The sequence below is a fragment of the Silene latifolia genome, chromosome 10, assembly GCF_048544455.1.
Source record: "Silene latifolia isolate original U9 population chromosome 10, ASM4854445v1, whole genome shotgun sequence".
NCBI classification, from domain to species: domain Eukaryota; kingdom Viridiplantae; phylum Streptophyta; class Magnoliopsida; order Caryophyllales; family Caryophyllaceae; genus Silene; species Silene latifolia.
The window spans coordinates 55,601,984-55,622,543 of NC_133535.1; the positions used below are offsets into that span (position 1 = coordinate 55,601,984).

Here is a 20,560-nt window from a genome sequence, read left to right on the forward strand (position 1 = left end):
ATTTTTTACCGATCACCTATCTTTTCAATGAGACATGTAAGACATAAACCAACTCGAGTCTCATTAGACCATGCATATAGTTGAGTAGGGAAGATTAAGTCGACTTGTAGGTGTTGTACAATCTAATCGATTCGGCTCCGGGACCCAAACTTTCCTAGGATTGTAAGATATAAACGAACTCGATCCATCACAACAATAATTGCTTGATTATAATTTGAGAATATGTTTGTATGATCAATTACCATGAATCCTCTATGACCCCATGACACCCTAGTGCCTTTTATCAATTGTTTACATCCCTTTTAATCATCTTGCTTGTTTACTTTCATTGCTATTTAGTTTAGTGATCTTTTATTCAAACCCCAATTTGTGACACCCCTAGACACCGCTAGTTGCAATTGAAAATCTCATCTCAATTCCCGTCCCTTGGGATCTGACCTTTACTTACCTCTTTACTAATTGTAGAGTTATTTGTGGAGTTATAAATAGTGTTTTGGTCTAGGTGCTCCTAACGACAAGTACCGAAAACTAAACCTCTCAAGAGAGTCCGACCAAAAATGGCGCCGTTGCCGGGGACGGTGTTAACTTGATTTAGATTTTCTTAGATTGTTATTAGTTGTGTCTTTATTTGCCTTGGGGAAGTAAAACTCCTCAAGGTTTGTTCTAATTATTTTCGAGTTGTTTGATATTTTGCATGTCTAGAAGTTCACAAGGTAACTTGTTACCCTTTGATCACGAAATTGAAAGGACTTTGACAAACAATAGAAGACTTGCTAGGAGAACTTTGAGAGGTATTGGTGAGGTTGTAGATATTCAACCAAACACTATTGAGTTCGTCAACCCTTTTGCAAGAGAAGGTGAGGAGAACCCAACACAAAATCCAACACAAAATCAACCCACAATGCCTAAATTTTCATCACATTCCGTACCAACCGGAGAGAACCTACCCAATGGTACTCCCACACCACAACACTTAACCGGAAATTTCATTGCCAAATCCGCATTTATCCAATTAGTCGAAAAAAGCCAATTTGGAGGGATGCCTAGTGAAGACCCTCACTCTCACATGAAGACTTTTTGTGACTATTGTGATGCGATTTCTCAAACCGGTGTAACTCAAGACCAAATTCGATGGGTCTTATTTCCTTTTTCTCTAATTGGCACCGCAAAACAATGGTTGAAAGGCCTTGATAAGGCTACTCTCGGAATTGACTCTTGGAAGAAATTGGCTCTAGCTTTCTACAAAAAGTTCTACCCACCCGAAAAGACTAACATGCTAAGAGCTCAATTACGGGCTTTAAGCAAAGAGATGAAGAATCCTTGTATGAAGCTCGGGATCGATTCAAAGGAATTTGTCGCTCATGTCCTCGTTATGGACTTAGCGAGTGGTTCTTGGTACAACAATTTTGGAATGGTCTTTATGAAGACTCAAAAAACATTCTAAACATGGGATCAAATGGTATGTTCACCGAAGTTGACGATAATCAAACTTGGAACAAGATTGAGGAAATGGCGGTCCATAATTCACAATATAGTAGACCTCGCAAGGCTACTAGAGGAGGAAAGAATGAAGTGAACTCTATTACTCAATTGGGTGTTCAACTTAGTGATCACATTGATACCATCAATTTGAAGTTCGAAAAAGCTATAGCTAGACTTGAAGAAGCCTCAAAATCACCAAAGCATCATGTTAATGCCATGATGGCATCTTCATCAATCCCAAGTGGGATATGTGAGAATTGTGGAACTTTGGGACATGACCAAAGTGAATGTAGGGGAACAAATGAACAAGTGAATGCTTTTCAAGCATACAAGAGTGGTACCCCTTATTCCAATTATTACAATTAAAACACCAAATTCCACCCAAATCTCTCATACAAAAGCCAAAATGTTCAAAACCCTCAACCAACATACACCCCACCTCCCATGAGAAACCAAAATCAAAGACCTTTTACAACCAAAACCAAGGTTACCAAAATCAAACTCCATACAATCAAAAAAATGACCAAGGTTTTGATGTCCAAAAAGCGGTCCTCCAAATGCAAAAGAATCAACAAGAGTTTTTCACTCAAATGCAAAAGGATAGTCAAGCAAAGGAAATCACCATCAACAACATTCTAGCCCACACCAAAATGTTGGAAAGCCAATTGACTCAACTAGCATCTTCAAGCTCACAAAGACAAAAGGGGCAATTACCACCTCAAAGTAATCCCCCGAGACATGAAACGGTTAGTGCCATTCACTTGAGGAGTGGTACGAGATATGAGGCACCAAAGAAGCAAGTTGAGGATGAAGTGGTGCAAGCTAGTGACAAAGAAGAAGTTGTGCAAAACTCCAAGGATGAAGAACCATAAAAAGAAGAAGTTTCAAAGAAAAATGGAGACAAGGCCAAGGAGAAGGAACCAATTGTGATTAGACTTCCTTTTCCAAGTCGTCAAGCCAAGCCCAAATTTGATGACCAACTTGGAAAATTTATGGAAATTGTGAAGAATTTGGAAGTCTCGATTCCTTTCACGGAATTAATCAATCACGTGCCGGCCTATGCAAAGTTCATGAAAGACATCCTTACGAAAAAGAAGTCGATCCGGAAGCTTGAGACTATCGCTTTCACTAAGGTGAGTAGTGCAATCCTTCAAGGGAGTTCACCTCCGAAACTTAAAGATCCGGGAAGCTTCTTAATACCGTGTACCATTGGCGACACAACGATCAACAAAGCCCTATGTGATCTAGGGGCTAGTGTGAGTGTTATGCCGTATTCGGTAAGTAAAAGGTTAGGGATGGGAGAGCTTAAATGTACCAATATTACACTCCAAATGGCCGATAGATCGAACGAAGACACCATTAGGGATATGGGAAGATGTTCCCGTAAGAGTTGAGAAATTTTTCATCCCGGTGGACTTTGTCATTGTTGACATGGAAGAAGACTCCAATATTCCAATCATTCTAGGTAGACCTTTCTTGCACACCGCGGGTGCGGTAATAGATGTGAAGCATGGAGAGCTCACTCTAGAAGTGGGAGATGAAAGCATAACTTTCAATCTTGACAAGACCATGAGAGCTCCCCGTTTGCATGAACCATGTTTTATTGTTGATCATTATAGCCGGAAGGATGATAGGAAGAAGTCGGAATTCCAATGGAAAAAGAAAGTTGATGATGCTCCATCAAAAGAGCAAGTGAATTGCAATAAAGAGAGCTTGAAAATCTCACCCATGACAAGTGAAGAGGATGGCCTCATTGGCCAAGACAAGAAAGGAGGAGAGTTGTCTCTATCAACTCAAGAGATTTTTAATGATCAAGTAGGCGAAGTTTGTGGTCTTTGGGACGATGAGTTTGAAGGGATTTTCAATCCCTATATTGGTAATGTTATCGATCAAGACCAACATGAAGGACAACAAGTGCAAAGATCTATTGAGGATCTTTATCATGATAATGAACAAGCTTTTGACTACTTCTTCAAGGTGTTGAGTAACATCAACAACACCTTGGACATGCCCCCATGACATCTCTCTAAGGATGAGAGTTTGGTGGAGTCCTCTCCAAACCACCATTTGTAAATATTTCTAACTCCCTAACTTGCATTTTAATTCTTACATTGCATTTTTGTCATTTTTGGATTTTTTGTGCCTTGATCAAGATATTCATCATTTTTTGAGAGAAGTGAGGGAGGGACTAATAATTTTATTGATGTGTAGTGATTTAACTTAGTGTGGGGATAGAAATTGCCTAGGCTATTCATGCCTTTGTAGTGCCCCTACAATGAAGAACACGGGATTTGAAGAATGAAAATGACACGGGATATGCAAGTGCACGGATGGTCCTGAATCCAGGTAGACTAGGTGGAATCCAAGCGTCTTTTGGGTAATCCGCTCGTCTTATAGAAATCTGAGCGTCTATGGGAGAATCCGTCCGTCTAAATGAGCTGCAAAATCAAAAAATTTGGTCTGTTAGAGAATCCGAGCGTCCTAGCTGAGAAGACGCTCGTCTGAAAGAATCCGCTCGTCTTTGCAAAAAGACGCTCGTCTTTTTGCCAGTGTAGATTTAGCAAAGTTTCTGTAAGAGAATCCGCTCGTCTTTAAGGAAATCCGCTCGTCCTGAATTGCAGAATCCGCTCGTCTTCCCTGAAAGACGCTCGTCTTTAGGCGAGTTTTCCTGAAGTCAAATTGAGCAGAATCCGAGCGTCCCGAAGGGAATCCGCTCGTCTTCCCCCTGGAGTTTTGAATTTTTCGGGTGTTGTAAATACACCTTCCCACATTCATTTCATTCATTCATTCATTCATTCAAATACTACTGACACGTCAGTCGCGTACCTGTCAAAAATAACCAACTGGCTCTAACTAATATAGCTAGGGAAGTCGGGTCGAATCCACAGAGAGGTAGGAAATTGTCTGCTAAAACTAGGTTCGTCAAGGTAACCAAATTGGGGGTTTATAAGATGTGATTTCTAAACTAAGAGGATGAGGAAAAGAGAAATAAACGGAAGGAGTTTAACAGATAAAGGAGAATAGCTAAGACAAACGGTTCACCATAATCATCCGGTCGGGTAATCTAGGTCCCAGTCAATGCGATGACGGTCTAAGGGGTAGCGAACGTCACCTTTCGGTCCTTAATTCACCCTAAAGTGTAAACAGTTTAACTTTCGCCCTCGCTGCAATACTCTATTGTTCGCTACTAGTCTGCCTCTTCCAACCTTTCGGTCCAGGTCAAGGTCCACTAAAAATAAGGGTCTAACTGCGTCGACTCAATTAGGCAATTACAATTAATTGTAGCATTTAAACAACAAAGACGGCACTAGCATTAACCTAGTAAATCGACTACTCTCCCTTCAAATCATGGATCCCCTATAGTCTTAGCATAGGGAAATTAGCTACTCATAATTATCGGACTAACAATTACAATAACCAAACAATTAAGACTAAACATGATGATGAAATTAATAAGAATTCAACTAAGCAATTGTAACGGCAAGAAGAAGAAGAAGAATTTAAAGCGAAAAATAAAATGAGAATTAAACTAGATTGATAATACCGAATCCGAGTAACAAAGTGTAGAGAATGAGATCCAAGAACAAAGGACCGAAAATGGCAACAAAACAAGAGTGAAGAGATGGGAGTAACGTGATGTTCTCCTCAGTCTTATACTAAAATTCCCCCTCTCAAACCTAATCTATGGACTAATTACTAAGCCCATAATTAATTAGGCGGAAATTGGCTGAAACACGCGACACTACTCGATTGAGGGGATACACGTCACTCAATCGAGCAATATCATCACCAAATCACTCGATCGAGCAGATGTGACCCACTCGATCGAGCACCACTAGCATAAACTCCTCGATCGATCCCTCAATCAGCTCGATAGATCAATCTTGAGTGTATAAAGCATTCGATCGAGCAGTTAACTACTCGATCGAGCTACATAGCCACGTTAGACCTTGAGTTGCTTCCCCTAATCGGCTCATGAGTCTTCCAAGTGTTAGATTTCCAAGCTCCAGCTCCTTATTTCCATGAATGCATGTAATTGGGACAGTTAAGGCTCGATTTAGCTTCTCTTCAGTCAATTCCTGCAGATTACAATAAACGGACCAAAGTAGAATATTCGGGGGTATTTGTAGCCAGATGCTACATAAAAAGCACAGAAATGCGTGTAAAAATGAGGTGAAAACCTTATATAAAAGACACGCATCAACTACCCATAAACCCCAAACCCTCATCCTCTCCATCACCAAAAACAAGATTTCCTCAACCAAATTCAACAAAATCAAATCCAAACATCCTTACAACAACAATTAATTACTCCTTTTGCAACAATAATCAATCCAAGCACCAAAATCTTCAACCTTCGAGTCGATTTTTGAAATAGAAAGACAAATCCTTTCATCTTAAAATCGATTTGGGTATAATTAGAAATTGAAGATTTTCAATATTTTCTTGGTATAATCAACAATGGCAAGAACAAAAGGAGCAACAAAGGCACTCAAGGCAAAGACACTTTCGAAAAGGCAACAAAGCCTTCAAGCAAAGAAAGCTTCAATGGCTATGGTGGTTGCTAATGCAAACTTGGAAGTTCAACAACAACAAGATCCTCCCTTGGAAGCAACAACAACAACTCCGGAAATCGCTCAATTACCCAACTATCCGGAGGTAATTTTCATTTCTAACTCCCATAGGAATACTTTTGCCAAGTATGCTAAGAAAGCCATTTTGCCCACCAAATTCATATGTAAAGATGCCTTGAACAAATTGGGTGTCCTTGAACAAACAAAAGCCTTCTTTGAAGCCATGGGGTTGGGAAAATTGTTCACTACAAGAGAATTGACATACCCCTCCCTTACCTTGGAATTCTTAAGTTCATTGAAAGTGACTAAGGTAGAGACTAGAGAATGCATCGAGTTTCGTCTTGCCAATATGAATAGGCACATCACCTTTGATGTTTTGAGTAAAGCATTAGGCCTTAGTGATACACCATATTATCACAAGATGCCCGAAAAGTATGATCCCACTCCTCTTTGGGAGGTGATTTCTGGGAAGAAATTTGTGAGCTTTCATGCGTGTCGCGCTCTATTAGTCCACAATCTGGGCATTAGAGTATGGCACAAGGTCATCGGGAATACTATAATTGCAAGGAAAGGCACTAATGACTTTACAAAGCTCGATTGTGTTCTACTTTAGTCGGCCTTAAATGTTGGAAGGGAATTCTCTAAGCCTTACAATGCTCTAAGGCTTTTGATGGAAATATGGCTTAATGTTGATTGTGGTAAGGAAGGCACCGCTCATATTGTAAATGGAGGTCTAGTTACTCTCTTGGCCAAGCACTTTGACGCAAATTTCAACAAGGATAACACCTATGTGGTGATCAAAGGGGGTCATCTCATTAACATGGATGCCATGATTTACAAGTACAAATGGGTCAAGCATAACTCTCTTGACACCAACTATGGGTGGCTCACCAATGATGCTAGATCTTTCACTTTGCCTTCCAAGATATTCCGATTGAGTGATCATCGAACAAACTGCCTTCTTCCACTCTCCAAGGGCGCCGAGTACATCATCTGTCAACAAAGGGGCGAGATTGAAGAGCCCTCCTCCTCCATTGTCACACCACCCTATCCATTCAAATATCAAGAGTTCAAACCAAAAGATGTTGAAGTGGGCAATGACTACATGACTCTACTTATGTAAGAGATGCATAAACAAGCTTACAATGATCGAGTAGATGCATACTTGGCCCAATATCCACCCTCCTTCATTTAGCTAGGCAAGGACTACTTGATCCTTCATGTCCTTTGCCTAGTTGGGCGGATAGGGAAGTCTTCTTTCCAAGCACATCTCGGGGTGAAAGACCGGGTGAAGATGAGAATGTCGATGATGAGGGTGTTGATGATGAGGGTGTTGATGAAGAGGTAGATGAAGAAGAAGAGGCTAATGAAGATGATGAAGGAAGTGAGCAAGGAAATGGAATTGAAGATGAGAGTGGAGATGAGTCCGCTTCTATGGAGGAAAATGATGATATGGTGGAGGACTAGCAAACTTTAGAGGCTCCTCTCCTCTTGAGGTTTGTCTACTTCTTTCTGTGGGAAATTATCTGTATACTTCCCTTATAATTGAAGGATTATAACGAATTTAATTAAGAGGATCACTAGTCATAAATGAAATACATAAACAAAATAAAGGATTCAGAAATAACCTTCGGTCCTAGAAAATATGGGCTAAGAACAATATCAAAGTAGATATTCGCCTATCAGTTGAACCCAAGACGATATGAGATATGCCCTTCTGATTATGCTAGAATCGATCCAAAAATTTTCTGTAAAAGTTTAGGTTTTGTGTTTTTCTGATGAGAGGCAATAATGGGAAAAGAAATTAGGTCAGAATGATAATCACCTCCAATCCCTATAAACCGTGTATATAGAACTAATTAGGGTAGATTATCTTCTTTTTATTTCGGCCCATTTGACCGAAATAAGGAGTATATATCCTTATTTTCGGTTAATCCAAAAATGTATAAAATGTGTTAAATTGTCATCTTGTGAGGATCGAACCCATGACCTCTTGGTTTGTGTACCCTCACTATTACCACTATGACACATTCATCTTGTTGATATTAAATATAACTGATTATATTTAATTACGAATTAACATATTAATTCGTCCAAGCTAACATTGCATACATTTAATTAAATATAACTTATTATATTCAATTTACGAATTGACAGTTAATTCGTCTCAACTAATATTATTTATTCTTCATTAAATAATTGTCTCATCAACACATTGACTAACTGTTTAGTTATATTAGGCATCAATGTGATCATATTTCTATAATCACATCTCTCAAACACATCCTATAGGTGTGACATTTAGGGACCAGTTGATCACCGCCATCTGTATGATAATAACGTCAAACTTTCTAGCAAGCCAACCGTTATTAGGTAAACGTTAATCAACTGATTAAATATACGAAGTATACCCTTGTGAACCTGTAAGAGATTTACAAATGTTATCACACTAATTTGTGGAGGACACAAGCTCCAACAAACTCCCAAGTGTATGTGCGATAACCGATTCTCATATCCTAAAATTTCTCCCACTCAATGTAAAACAATTTGCAAATCCGCATTCACAAAGGTCGTATTTTACAAGCGATCAATATCAAGAGTGGTTTCCCCGACTAAAGAGTAACTTAACTGATAAACGAATCAACATTCGAGCATGGCCATGCATTTCAGTTACAACTCCTCGAGTGGCCCTGAGAAATAACTATACCTGATAAGGGTTCGATATTTTCTTCAACTCGAATCCTGCAGATGTAAGCACAGTATGAAATGACCCAGAAAAAAACTACTTAGCCTCCAGTTACGGCAGACCGTGAGAAAGAAACCAAAGTCACTCAAAAACTGCCTTAATCTCAAGAGATAGTCGATAGTCAAAAGAATCGACTCTAGGAACACAATGGATGTCCTATCCACGACCTGGCGCCGAATGTTTTTAAACATTTAGGACTCCATTACGTTGTCACAAAAAGTTGTCCTACGAGGTATCGTTATAATCTCGCATCTGTGATCGATCAGTCAACCGTTTGACTTATGGCTCGTTGAACCCACCATCAATCGACTGCACAATATAATAGCCGGAGTTATCAGCTCACATTGGCGATTACGGACCAAAACAAATATAATGTAATTCAGTTCACTTTGTGGCGTTCAATGTTGTCAGTACAATCCACATGAAAAACAAAATATTATAAATAAAACGATGAAGTTATAAATAGTATATGAAAAAGATAATATATCAAATCTATAATCAAGTACTACAACTCAGGAACACGTTTAATTCCCATGGAATTAACATGCCCTACATGCTTATCATAATTCAACGGTTTAGTGAGAGGATTCGCGATGTTATCATACGTCGCAATCTTGTCTATCACTATCTCCTCTTGCTCCACGTAATCACGGATCAGGTGAGCTTTGTGATGTACATGTCTAGATTTGTTGCTAGACTTTGGCTCCTTAGCCTGGAAGATGGCACCTCTATTGTCACAATAGATGGTGATCGGGTCATTCGAACTAGGAACTACTGTAAGTCCTTGTAAGAATTGACGCATCCATATCGCTTCCTTTGCTGCCTCCGAAGCGGCATAGTACTCGGATTCAGTAGCAGAATCTGCTACAACACTCTGTTTGGAACTCTTCCAGCTGATCGCAACACCATTAAGAGTGAAGACGAACCCGGACTGAGATTTTGAGTCATCTCGATCCGTTTGGAAGCTAGCATCCACGTAACCGATTGCGCATAGCTTAGTATCGCCTCCATAAGTCAATACCCAATCCTTAGTCCTCCGTAGGTACTTGAGGATGTTTTTAACAGCTATCCAGTGTGTTTCACCTGGAGTATTTTGGTACCGACTCGTCATACTCAATGCATATGCCACGTCTGGACGTGTGCATATCATGGCATACATGATCGATCCTATTGCAGATGCATAAGGAACACGACTCATGCGCTCAATCCCTTCAAGCGTCGTGGGTGACTGAGACTTGCTCAACTGCATCCCAGTCGTCATTGGAAGGTTCCCCTTCTTGGAGTTGGTCATGCCGAACTTCTCAAGAATCTTATCCAAATAAGACTTCTGACTAAGTGATAACGTCCGTCGTGATCTATCTCGGTAGATACAGATTCCCAGAATGCGCTGTGCCTCACCCAGATCTTTCATCTGGAAATGGTTCTTCAACCATTCTTTAACCAAAGATAGGAGAGGAATGTCATTCCCAATCAAGAGTATGTCATCGACATACAATATCAGGAATACAATCTTGCTCCCACTCGACTTGATATATAAGCATGGTTCCTCGACCGATCGAGTGAAGCCATACTCTTTTATCACCTAGTCGAAACGATGATTCCAACTCCGAGAAGCTTGCTTAAGTCCATAAATGGAACACTTAAGCTTGCATACTTTCTTAGGATGTTCAGGATCAATGAAACCTTCGGGTTGCACCATGTACAACTCTTCCTCCAAATAACCGTTTAAGAAGGCGGTTTTCACATCCATTTGCCAAATTTCATAAACATGAAATGCGGCAATCGCTAAGATTATCCGAATGGAACGTAGCATGACTACAGGTGCAAAAATCTCATCATAATGCAATCCGTGCACTTGAGTGAAACTTTTTGCCACAAGTCGTGCCTTATAGGTATCTGGTTGCGCGTCTACAGAACGCTTTATTTTGTAAAGCCATTTGCACTGTAGAGGTTTTACCTTATTAGGTAAATCAACTAGATCCCATACGTCATTCTAATACATGGAGTCCATCTCGGATTGCATGGCTTCGAGCCATAGCTTTAAGTCACAACAGGTCATAGCACCTTTATAGGTAGCGGGTTCATTACTCTCTAGGAGTAAAACGTCATTCTCCTCGACCATACCAATGTATCTGTCCGGAGGATGAGAGACTCTACCCGACCTCCTAGGTTCCTCAGGAATATTAACCGTATCATCAGTTGGAGGAACAACTTCCTCCATCCGTTCCTCGCTTGTCGGTTGCCTGAATCTCCGACACTCGAAGGTTCTATTACTCATCTTGTTCTCGAGAAATTCTTTCTCTAAGAACGTCGCACTAGCCGCAACAAAAACTCGATGTTCGGTAGGCGAATAGAAGTAATGACCAAATGTTCCTTTTGGATAACCTATAAAGTATGTCTTGACCAATCGCGGGCCGAGCTTATCCTCGTGTCTCCACTTGACATAAGCCTCGTAGCCCCAAACCCGAATAAAGGACAAGTTAGGTACCGTTCCCTTCCACATTTCATATGGAGTCTTGTCGACAGCTTTAGACGGACTTCGGTTAAGTATAAGAGCAGCTGACAAAAGAGCAAAACCCCATAAAGATTCAGGCACTACCGTGTGACTCATCATGGATCGAACCATATCAAGTAAGGTTCAATTTCTCCGTTCGGACACACCATTCAATTGAGGTGTTCCAGGTGGAGTTAACTGCAAAACGATTCCACAGTCTTTCAGGTGTTGATCAAACTCATTTGAAAGATATTCACCACCTCGATCTGAACGGAGTGCTTTAACCTTTCTACCTAGTTGGTTCTGTACCCTGTTCTGGTATTCCTTGAATTTCTCAAAGGACTCACTTTTATGCTTCATTAAGTAGACATAACCGTATCTACTCAAATCGTCCCTGAAAGTGATAAAATATCTATAGCCATCTCTAGCGGTAATTGACATAGGTCCACAAACATCAGTATGTATGAGTCCTAATAGGTCACTAGCGCGCATTCCAACACCTTTGAAGGAAATTCGAGTCATCTTGCCAATGAGACATGATTCACACGTGCCATATGTAGAAAAATCGAATGCGGGAATAGTCCCATTATCGACGAGTTTCTTCACGCGTTTCTCATTTATGTGTCCCATTCGACAATGCCATATATAGGTTTGATCTTTGTCACCAACCTTTATTTTCTTATTATTCACGTGTAATACTTCTGTGGTTTGGTCTAAGATATAAATTCCATTCATGGAAACTCCTTTGCCATAAATCATTTCATTGAAAGAGAAAATACAGCTATTATCCTTTATTGAAAATGCAAAACCGTCTTTAGAAAGTACGGAAACATAAATAATGTTCTTAGACAAACTGGGTACATAGTAACAGTTATTTAAAAATAACTCAAAACCACTAGGGAGTTGGATTACATATGTTCCCTTCGAGACAAAGAAAGAACTCGTGCTCCATTCCCGACTCGCAAGTCCACATCACCTTTTTCGAGAGGTATGATGTTCTTTAGGCCCTGCAAATGATTACACAGATGAGAACCACAACCAGTATCAAGTACCCAAGTTCCGAAACTTGCATGGTTAATCTCAATCATATGAATATAAGATGACATACCAACAGGAACGACGCGGCCTACTTTGATGTCCTCACGGTAGACGGGACAGTTCCTCCTCCAATGTCCAGTCTTGTGACAATGGTGGCACTCTATGTCACCGCCCTTGCTCTTTACCTTGCCCTGTGAGCCACTAGTCTCACCAGGCGCACTCTTACCGTTTCCTGGCTTCTTGAACTTTGGCTTACCTACAGCTAGGTCGCCATGAGCCTTGCCCTTACCTTTACCCTTGTTGTGAATCGTGAGAACATCCTGCTTCATGCTCCCACTCAATTTCATATCCTTCTTGCTCTGTACGAGAAGGGAGTGTAGCTCATGAGGACTCTTTTTCAAGTCATTCATGTAATAGTTCGCCCTGAAAAGGGCAAAACCATCGTGAAGAGAATGAAGCATTCAGTCAATGACAATGCTCTCACTGATTTTACAATTCAGGGCCTCCAGCTTCTCGACATTCTCAATCATGTGAAGAATGTGTGGGCTAACCGGTTGGCCCTTCTGGAGTTTCGCATCAAAGAAGCGACATGTATGCTCATATGTAACGATTCTCGGTGCTTTTGAGAACTCGTTAGTGAGCGTAGTGAAAATCTTGTTTGCACTTTGGGCAATGAAGCGTCTCTGCAAATTGGTTTCCATTGCAAAGATGAGTACGTTCTTTATCGCACCCGCTTCCATAACGAAATCACTATAAGCGAGTGTCTCGTTGACTCCTGCATTGGGGCCTGGGTTGACCGGTATTGGCTCGATTAAGTACTTGAGCTTACCGTCGCAATGGCGACATTCCGTAGTGCCGCCTCCCGATCCGCAAAGTTGGACCCATCATTTTTCGGACGTGTGAACCGATTCATCCGGTCCATGAATACTTTCAGCCAAGACGCGCGATCAAGTGTGGCACTAGGCATTGGGATTGCGTTATTTCCAGCCATTTCGTTGTAACAAGATTATGAAAAATAATTGTGTTCTACATCATGAGAAGAAGAATAAAAATAATAAGCATGTGCATCGTTTATATTTTTAAGTCTAATGAACTACTGTCATAACGCGAAGACTCAAAACATTTATACAATTGACCTCCCTCAAGAATTATATAAATGATCCTAAGACTCAATTCTCTGTAAATTGATAAGCTAACCTTTTAGCTAATTCTACCGTTAGAATTCTTGGTCGATAAATTTCTGTAAATTCTATCATTAGTCCATCATAATCACGAGAAACTCTTCGGACTATGATGTTGAGGTAAACTAAGTCAACACAACTACTCACCCAACGTAGAAGGGTCATATTATGCCTACCAACGAAGAAGGGATTCATAGTTGTTTGCCCTTATAAAGACTAATCTCAATTTCATTTTTAGAGGAAGATCCCATCATCTTTATTTTAATTCATTTTAAGTGAACTAATATCTAGCATGCGGGAATGAATAAACTAAGGTGATGGCTTAAAAAGACTGTGACATCTGTATGTCCATGAAAACTAACATATAACCTATATGAGTCAATTTTCATGCATTTTAGAAGTAGGTGGTTTGGTTTTAGGCGGAAAATGATGCATAAACTAACATGTGAATGAAAAGCAATAAGAATGAAAACGTAAAAACAGTAAAAGTCCTAGTGTGGCCTATCCTATCAAAATGAACAATAAATACAAGTTTGGAATCCATCTTTGGACCCGAGAAGCTTGTGTTGATGTTCCATCTTGATCCATGTAGCGGGAGTGAGCTCCAATCTCCATCTTTAGTCTTCTTTGAAATTACAATAATTAAAATTACATAATAAACCTATTTATTACAATCTAATTTCAAAACCCAAAACTAAAAATAAAGGAGATTCGAGATCTCATAATTACATAAAAAATCATGTTTCCTTCATTACGAAAACATAATTTGACTAAGGTCACACTAAGTATTACAAATTACAACCGATTGCAAAAATAAATACGTAAAATAAATTCATTCAATCGATTCATTCAACAAAATTAAAGTAAAATGCATCAATTAAAAATAAATTAAACATACATGACACAATTCCTTAATTATGTTGATTAATTTATCCAAACCACCTATTTAAATCAAATTAAGTGACAATTCCTCAATTAATCACATTAATTTCAATCTTAATCCATATTAAACTTGTAATATGAATTCTATCCGTCAAAATTTTAAACTGCTTTAAAATAATATGATATCTTTAAATTGTGAACCGTTTCACAATATCTAATTGGCCAAAATCAAAAAAATCCCTTTATTTTTCTTTATTTGATCTCGGCAGAACCAAATGAACAAATTTTTTTTTTTTTTTAAATACCCAGCTCACGGCTGGAATAATAAAAAAAACAGCCCAAAAAAAATTATATTCGGCATTTGGGCAAAATAAAAAAACTCTTTTTTTTTCTGATTCGGCATTTAAAAAAAAAAACAACCCAAAAACAGTTTTTTTTTTTCACGGCAACCCTAAAAATTGAGCCGTCAAATTTATTTTTCTTTTGCGGCAAAAAGCCCTAATACAAAAATTTGATGAAGAACAATGTTTACAGTTTCTAATAGAACATGATTTAGCAAATGAATTAATAAACATGATTAATCGTATATGCTAAAACTATATAGAAAAAACAAGTTCTTGTATCATCAACATGACGATTCTATTTGAATTTTAACTTAATCTGCATTAAATCAAAATCTACCAATTCTTCATATGATAATTTTAACTGATTAAAAAAATGATATGATAAAAAGAAATTGGAAATAAATCATCAAGCAAAAGAAAAACGAAGAAAAAAAAAACAGGCCGAAATTAAAAAAAAAAACTCACAGCCCAAAAATTTTCAGCCGAAAAAAACCCTAATTTTTTCGGAAATTTGTCATTGTTTACATACAATTTTTATGGAAATCATCAAAATTTAAATTCGTGGCCTTTGCTCTGATACCACTTGTGGGAAATTATCTGTATACTTCCCTTATAATTGAAGGATTCTAACGAATTTAATTAAGACGATCACTAGTCATAAATGAAATACATAAACAAAATAAAGGATTCATAAATAACCTTCGGTCCTAGCAAATATGGCCTAAGAACAATATCAAAGTAGATATTCGCCTATCAGTTGCACCCAAGACGATATGAGATATGCCCTTCTGATTATGCTAGAATCGATCCAAAAATTTTCTATAAAAGTTTAGGTTTTGTGTTTTTCTGATGAGAGGCAAGAATGGGAAAAGAAATTAGGTCAGAATGATAATCACCTCCAATTCCTATAAACCGTGTATATAGAACTAATTAGGGTAGATTATCTTCTTTTTATTTCGGCCCATTTGACCGAAATAAGGAGTATATATCCTTATTTTCGGTTAATCCAAAAATGTATAAAATGTGTTAAATTGTCATCTTGTGAGGATCGAACCCATGACCTCTTGGTTTGTGTACCCTCACTATTACTACTATGACACATTCATCTTGTTGATATTAAATATAACTGATTATATTTAATTACGAATTAACAGATTAATTCGTCCAAGCTAACATTGCATACATTTAATTAAATATAACTTATTATATTCAATTTACGAATTGACAGTTAATTCGTCTCAACTAATATTATTTAATCTTCATTAAATAATTGTCTCATCAACACATTGACTAACTGTTTAGTTATATTAGGCATCAATGTGATCATATTTCTATAATCACATCTCTCAAACACATCCTATAGGTGTGACCTTTAGGGACCAGTTGATCACCGCCATCTGTATGATAATAACGTCAAACTTTCTAGCAAGCCAACCATTATTAGGTAAACGTTAATCAACTGATTAAATATACGAAGTATACCCTTGTGAACCTGTAAGAGATTTACAAATGTTATCACACTAATTTGTGGAGGACACAAGCTCCAACACTTTCTTTGTTTTCTTTATTTTTATCTTGATCATAGTTTGGAGAGTCCTAGCAACATGAGGACTAACACCTCGGTCCCATTGAGGTGTTCTTTTATTGTTCCCATTTGAAAAATCCAAAATGACAACATATAGTTTCATGCATTGCATCTTGTGTGCATGAACTACCCAAAATTTAAGACATTAGAAATAATGTCTATCTCGGTTTGGGGAAGTACATGCATACGCAACGAGAGGTAATCTAAATTACGCTCTCCGTCATAAACAAAAACCCATGCATCATGTAGTGTAGATTAGTATAGCTTGCATTTAGTATAGAATTCATGCATCATCCTTGCATAATTTCCTATCATATTGGCCATTGAGGACAATACCCATATTAGTGTAGGGATGGGAAATTCTAACTTAACTTTTATTCAAAAACCCAAAAAAAAAATCAAAAAATTTCGAAAAAATTGAAAAAATTGAAAAATTGAAAAATCCAAAAACAAGTTCATTTCCTTTGTAGTATAGACTTGTATATATTGTTTGTATATATATTATGTTTGTCTATCCTTGTTCACATTGATCGACTACGCCACATCCGAGACATGAGGATATTGAAGACCGCATGGTATGATCTTTCCAATCTCCTTTTTCCTTTTTATGTTAATGACTATGTGGCTTTATTTTGATTGATACGGTATAAACAATGTGAATTTAGGACTTGCGTTTAGATTATATGGCATCTTAGTTGGTAGAATCATATGCATTAGGATGTATATATGTTAGTTGCATCATTGCATGTAGTTTGCATGATAGAAAAAATTAGCGAAACCGTCTACTTGGGAAGCTTGACAAGTGTATATAGGCCCTAGTAGATGCTTTTTATTCTTAAGACTTTGCTTGTTAGAATACTTGTAAAACACCCTAGGATGTGTCATGCTAGTATCCTTTGACCCATGGATTAAGGCTTAGTCAAGAGTACCTTGTGGTGTGATAACTCCTTGGCTACCGTTTATTCCAAGGTGACCCTTGAAACCATGCATCCATCATCCATGTTCTACCACATTTTGTCATCAAAAGGGAATGGACACAAAAATTGCTCAAATATTTGAGTTCAAGAAATGAAAAGAAAAGAAAAAGTTTCCAATTGCATCAAAAGAAAAGAGGAGTAACAAAAATGAAAACTCTTATGCTTCAAGTATAAGCCACCCTCGCTACATATGGGGTGACTTTGAAAATGTTCAAAAAGAAATGCAAAAAAGTTGAAAGTTGTCAAGTATTGAAATGCCAAAAATCAAAAGAAATGGCAAAAGAAAGTGTTCTCAAATGTCAAATGCCACAAGAAATTGGGGGGAAAAACAACAACAAAAGCAAACTCCAAATGAAACTCAAATTCTATCGATCCCTTTATCCATCGTATCCATTTTTGTGCATGGTAGAGAGGGGACGACCCTTCTTCTTGTCTAGGCAAGAGGGGGAATTCCGCGATCCTCTAGTGTTTCTAACACCATAGGGAGTCTACTATTGACAAAAGCATTTAACGATTGAGGACAAAGGTACCCTAGCTTGACACAACTTGGAGGTGATTTACTAGTATCCTTCTAGGCTTAGTAGTTTGAAGAAATTGCATCTATGAAGGATTGTGTACCCTTGAATTGCTTCCCTTGTAGATAATTTCCGCCACTTAGATGAGGAAAGTGGCTATTATTTTGTAGATGCATCCATTACTTGATTCTATGTGCTTTAATGCTTGGATGTGTCGCCATTTTGGCAAGACCCACCTTGCTTTGCAAGAAGGCATCCTACCTCATGGTTGTCTTGTTGTGAGTTGAAGGGGCGGAGTGAGACCCGCTAATTGGCTCATATCGGCTATGCTATTAGGTTAGTTTAAATAACGGTCCTAGTCTTTGTCACCTCTTTACTCGGGACGAGCAAAGGTTCGGTTTGGGGATATTTGATGTGACCATAATTTGAGCATATTTAGTCCCCGAATTAGCCTTGTTCCCATGCTTTTTAGTGCATATTTGGGTCATTTATTGTCTTTAGTCCTTTGTTTTGCATATTCTTTGAGGTTTTGATCCCTTGGTAGGAAAGGAGTGCAAACCTTGCATTTTCACGGCAAAATAGAGTTAAATTGATTGAATTCAATCACCAAGCATCAAAGAGAAGACAAGACTAGACGGCCTTTGTACATACTATAGTAGATGGGAAATGATGAGAAAAGATCCTTGCATCCCCAAGGAAATCCTCAAGGATTTTATAAAGAAGAAAGAAAGAAGTTGATCTACAATCCGAGCGGATTGCCCACAATCCACCCGTCCAAGAGAAGCAATTCGAGCGTATTCCTCAGAAGGCCGCTCGTCCAAAACCACCACAATCCGCCCGTCCACCCCACAAATCCGCTGGTCCAAAAGACCCACAATCCTCCCGTCCCGTGCCTTGGACGCTCGGATTGTGTGACAGTTAATTCGTCTTCTACTTGTTCTATGAAGGATGCGCATACCTCGGGAAACACTAGCAAAAAGGAGACTCGCATATTTTTCTGAGAGGAGCGATTCCTCAAGGACTTAATCGTCATTTAAGCCCTCAGTAAACCCTAATTTATGTACCTAATCCCCACTATAAATACCCCATTAGTCTAATTAGATAATAATGTTCTTCTTAGCAAACTCTAGTGTAGTTTATATCAATCTAATCTCTCTTTAATCTTGTAATCAACTTTTAATCAAGTCTTAATACAAATCTCATTTCCTTAATCTCTCTCTTGTTCATCTTTCATTTTGGGTAATTGAAGATTATTTGGGTTATTATTAGGAGATTGACAACCTTCCAATCAATCATCAAGTACTTCTATTATTCTTTGCTTTATTATTGGAATCATTAGTAGGTATAATTATCTTAATCCCTTTTTAATTATTGTTAATTATCTTCATTTATTCATCATGTTTTACTTTGTTGGTATGATTGACAACCTTGCTAGCATGTTCAACATGATAATGAGTGAGTAGTTTCCTTAGCTAGGGTTAATGCATAATTAGGGGAAACCAACATGGGGGATGATTCATGCTTAAATTAATATGTTTTCATAGTTTATTTGCTTGCTTGTTGTGATCTCCACTTATGCACATGTTATGTTTGATAAAATGCGAGCCTATGACTCCTTGCATTTTTTACCCATCACCTATCTTTTCAATGAGACTTGTAAGATATAAACCAACTCGAGTCTCATTAGACCTTGCATACAGTTGAGTAGGGAAGATTAAGTCGACTTGTAGGTGGTGTACAATCTAATCGATTCGGCTCCGGGACCCAAACTTTCCTAGGATTTTAAGATATAAACCAACTCGATCCATCACAACAATAATTGCTTGCTTATAATTTGAGAATATGTTTGTATGATCAATTCCTATGAATCCCCTATGACCCCATAACACCCTAGTGCCTTTTATCAATTGTTTACATCCCTTTTAATCATCTTGCTTGTTTACTTTCATTGCTATTTAGTTTAGTGATGTTCTATTCAAACTCCAATTTGTGACACCCCTAGACACCGCTAGTTGCAATTGAAAATCTCATCTCAATTCCCGTCCCTTGGGATCCGACCTTTACTTACCTCTTTACTAATTGTAGAGTTGTTTGTGGAGTTATAAATAGTGTTTTGGTCTAGGTGCTCCTAACGACAAGTACCGAAAACTAAACCTCTCAAGAGAGTCCGACCAGTCTTCCTCTATGTTTAAATCCTCATTGTCTTATTAGTTTACTTTCCTTGTTTTTAGCATTTGTTTTTCAACTTGTGTAAGAACTTTCTGTAAGGCGTTGGGCCACTTGTTGTACCGGTTTTCTAGGGACTTTTTGGATCAGTTAGATGTTATGTTAGATGGATGGTGAGGATTGCTTGGCTTTTGTTTTGTTCCTCTTTAATTTGTAGCCTTTAGATTAAGTTTTAGAGGGATGGCTAGGATTTAGTTGTTTCTCTTTAATTTGTAGCCTTAGGATTTGATGTTAGGTGTATGGCCAAGATGTAACTTAAGCCTCTATTTAGAGAGCTCATATCCCATTGTAAAAATCAGATTGGGTAAATGAAAAACACAAGTTAGAAACATTGATTTCTACTAATGTCCTTTGCTTAGTGCTAGGAAATCCTCTATTGCTTAGTGCTTAGAGTCGGGTAATTTCTTTGCTTAGTGCTTGAAATTTTTGTTAGGCTTAGTCTAGTGGCTTAGTGCTTGGATTAATTCATATCCCAATCACGCCTTTTACTCTATTCGATTGTAGAGTTCAGGATTT

At 38.3% G+C, this 20,560-nt stretch overlaps 1 non-coding gene across 1 annotated transcript; it reads right to left on the bottom strand.

The window, feature by feature from the left end:
• Nucleotides 1-1,273: 1,273 nt before the first annotated feature.
• LOC141609697 (small nucleolar RNA R71) lies at nucleotides 1,274-1,379 on the bottom strand. Its single transcript, XR_012527616.1, has one exon. It is a non-coding gene; the product is annotated as a small nucleolar RNA R71 (small nucleolar RNA).
• Nucleotides 1,380-20,560: the final 19,181 nt, after the last annotated feature.